Here is a 3,572-nt window from a genome sequence, read left to right as displayed (position 1 = left end):
CCTTCCCACAAATTGGTTTCACTTGGACGAAATTTCCATATAAAACAGGCTGAAGAAAAGGCTGAGCCCTACGCGAGCACAGTGTTTGTTAGAAGATCAGATACTACAACCAGCAGAGTTTGTCACACAGAACAGGGTATTGTGGAAGCTTGCAAAGGATTAAAACACACCGAAGCACAGGGATGTGTCTGGGAGTGCTACAGACTTCGGCACAGCTGGGGAAATTGAGTGAGGAAACAGAGGCAGGAGGAGAGATGCCTGAGAAGTAACTTCTAACTCACAAGCAGGCAGCAGAGCCCCCATCAGCTCCGTTTTGGCCTTAGTGAGTACACAGAGAGGAGCTCAGTTTAAATGCAAAGGGCTCCTTCACTATCAAATGTGGTGGGGACTGGAATATCTCTGCTTACAGCCACAGAGCCTGCTCACCCAGGGAGGTTCGGCACCTCTATAACACATGATGCAGCCCAGGGCAGAGCAATTGCAGCCTCAGGAAGGACATTTGCCTCTGAAACCTCCAGGTTTAAGAGGCTATGGGTGCTTTTCCAGCTGCAGGACTGATACATGTCCATTATCCCAGATAGATCCTCTATATTCCAGCCCTCACATCTGATCTCTGATCTCCCGAGATGCCCACCCTAGCTGGGCAGGCTGGACAGGGACAACTTGCAACTGGAATGGCTCTTGATGAGCCACATACATAGATGTGAGAGGCTGCATGTTTCCCATGAGTTGCTATTTAGGAAGCCTTGGGCTGAGGAAGAAGTTATGCCTGCAGACACAGCACCCTGGGCTGTGATCTAATAAGCTGCATAGAGAAGGTCTGGGCATAAACCCTCTGGAGAACCCAAAGAACACACTTTGGTGGTTGTGGGAGAAAAATAAAGCCAGGAAAACAAAGCACAGCTTGAATGTGAAGGGTGGATGAAGCTTGATTTGGTTCTGCTGCTGCCGAACTGATTTTATCCTCCCTTTTCTCTGCTTTGTTCAGTTTTGTAATTGCCCCCAAAATCATTTACAAACCAGAAGTTCTCCCTAGAGGCCAAAATCACTCTCATGGGGGCCACTTTTAGCCTGGCCCTTTTCAAGCCCTTCCCTCTTCCATGTCTGCCCTGGGCACAGAGACGTCATTAAGACCTGTTCTTAGTTCCTCTGCTTGAGAACCTTTCTGGCAAACCCAAAAAGGGGAAAGAGGGAAGGAGAGCAAGAACGAGGAAATAAAACCATTGCAGGATGAGGGAATCTCCAGTATCTACAAAAAGAATCAGCTCTGCCAAGACCATCTACCTCCACAGGCAGGAGAGGTCAATCTGACTTCCTTGTTCCTTGCCAACGGGTACAGTCCAAATAACTTATTAATGGTAATGAATCCACTAATCACAAGACCCTTGTGCTCTGGGGAAAAGACATGAGAAACTAAGCCCCAGGATGGATCTTGTTATCACATTAGAAAGGATTAACACCCCTTTCTCGGCCAGCTGCCCAGTGCACATCTTTTTCTGGGCTTGCAGCAGCTTTTGCAATGTGTTTTTCCTTCCTGCATGTTCTCTGCTTCATCTCAGTTTTCCCAGCCCAAACATCCCATGCAAGACATCCTCCACAGCCACTGGAGTAAGTGTGTTGAGTGCAATCCTGCTACAGCTTTCTGAGGAGCAGAGGAGGAAAGGGAGAAGGTGGAGGAAACTCAGCACCAAGCAGGATCCATTCCCTTCAAGAGAGGCTGCTCCCTGGAGGAAATCCTGCTGACAATCCAACATTGCAGCACAGAGGGATGCCAGGAGGAACAATTAAGTAGGACTCAGAGGTACCTTTCAGACTAACTCAGAGCTGTCTGCCTTGGCCGTCTGAGCCTCCTCACAGCTCTACAAAAGCCAAGGAGCCAAAGGCAGTACAATGCCAAACAGGTATGGGGTTAATTAAGACTGAAGTGTTCACATTATAACTGTCCTGCAGCATTAGACAAACACAAAGCGCTTCACAGCTCTCTCCCCTCTCCTGCCTCCAACCCACTGAGTTCCTTGAAAGGCTCTATGAGAGGGAAGATGCTCCTCTGCATAACAACACGCAAGCGAGGAGCAGCCCCAGCAGCAACAACCCAGACAGGCTGGGGGTGACCCAATTCCTTTATTAACAGTGATATCAGCCCATGATGGCAAGAGGAGACACAGGGGCTTTGTGGGGAGACACACATCCTGAAGATCTTATGAACTGCTTGCTTCACTTGCTCTCCCCATATATGCACAGAACAGATCAACCAAAAAGCTCTTGTGAAATTCCAGCTCCCATTGCCAGGGATCTCCAGCTCTCACACACATACCAGTGGAGACCATCCTGGCACTGCTGTTCCCCACTGTGAGCTCCCCACGGCTTGAAGTGTCTGAACCACCAGAGGCTTCCAAAGCCCCACTCTGGTCTCCAGGACTGGCCGGGGAGTGACAGCTCCTCACATGCCCTGAAGAGCAGTGACCCACTCCAGTTTATTGCTTGCCACTACTGCAAGAGCCCAGTTACTGCCTGCAATTCCTTCAAAGTCTCTGCTAGAAGAGTCCTTAATAAATCCAGCCTCCTTCCAACATGATATTATATTGCATTGCAACAGGGCAATTTTCAAAGAGACAGAGAAAAGCACCTCAAAAGAAGTCCCCAAATCTTTATCAGAATGTACTATATTTAAAAATAGCCTCTTTTACTTGCAGCTGCCAACTTTCAAGGGGGATTTAAAAGAAATGGTTTCCGCAAGAAGAAGAATGATGGCAAAATTCAAAGTCACTTCTTCCATCTGATGCCTGCCTTCGAGTTGAATGGCCCAGAAAGCTGCTGGCAGCAAGTGTGCAAAGCAGCATGCAGCAGGTAAGAAACTGTATTTGAAGCACTGGGCAGCGCTCGCTTGAACTTCCTTTATCCAGAAAGGCTTTGGGGCTATGACCTTCCTTGCCTGGCACCCTGGCTTGTGTTCAGATGCTCACCCTCACTTTAAAGCAGTTCTGTTTTCATCTGGAAAGGTTTGACACCACCATCAAGGTAAGCCTCACCAGTAAGTCAGGTCTTATCCGTAATAGGCTGTAAGGAAAACCTGAGCTAGGACCTGGAGCTCAGCCCCAGCCTGGACACACAGCTCACCCACTGAAGGGCTGGAAAACATTTTTAGGCCAAGGACACCACCACTGGGATTTAATGGGACTTGGCAGACAAAACTAAACAAGCAGAATCTCACTCCCCCTTTCCCACAGAATAGAATTCTGTTTACTTCTAACCACAACCAGAGCTTAACTTTAATCCTGCATCCTCTGGGTGAAGGTTTTGTTTTGGCTTTGTTCTCTCTGGCACCTTCCCCTGTAAAGGGATGGATGGTTTGGGCTCTCCAGCACCAATCCCAAGCACAGCAACTTGGCACAGGGATGGAGAAGGAGGACACAGTGATGGACCCCACTCCAATCCAACCTGGTCTTGACTTTGCCTTTATCTCCACAATCTTGTAAGGAGATGGCATCCTGCTGCTGGTCAGTAGGACCTGATAGTTTGGGTCCAGTACTGTATATTTTGGTCTGTCTGTACAAGAGCAGGAAGATGTAACC

The 3,572-nt window shown here is 48.5% G+C and overlaps 1 protein-coding gene across 1 annotated transcript in view; it reads right to left on the bottom strand.

Annotated features, from left to right (window-relative positions):
• LOC104405115 (voltage-dependent T-type calcium channel subunit alpha-1H-like) overlaps positions 1 to 3,572 on the bottom strand; it is a gene marked incomplete at both ends in the record, with an annotated part of 147,842 nt that overhangs the window by 17,455 nt on the left and 126,815 nt on the right.

The sequence above is a fragment of the Nestor notabilis genome, unplaced genomic scaffold, assembly GCF_000696875.1.
Source record: "Nestor notabilis isolate BGI_N333 unplaced genomic scaffold, ASM69687v1 scaffold6614, whole genome shotgun sequence".
NCBI lineage: Eukaryota > Metazoa > Chordata > Aves > Psittaciformes > Psittacidae > Nestor > Nestor notabilis.
Note: the sequence above shows the minus strand (reverse complement) of the source record. Positions and strands in the feature narration are given on the sequence as shown.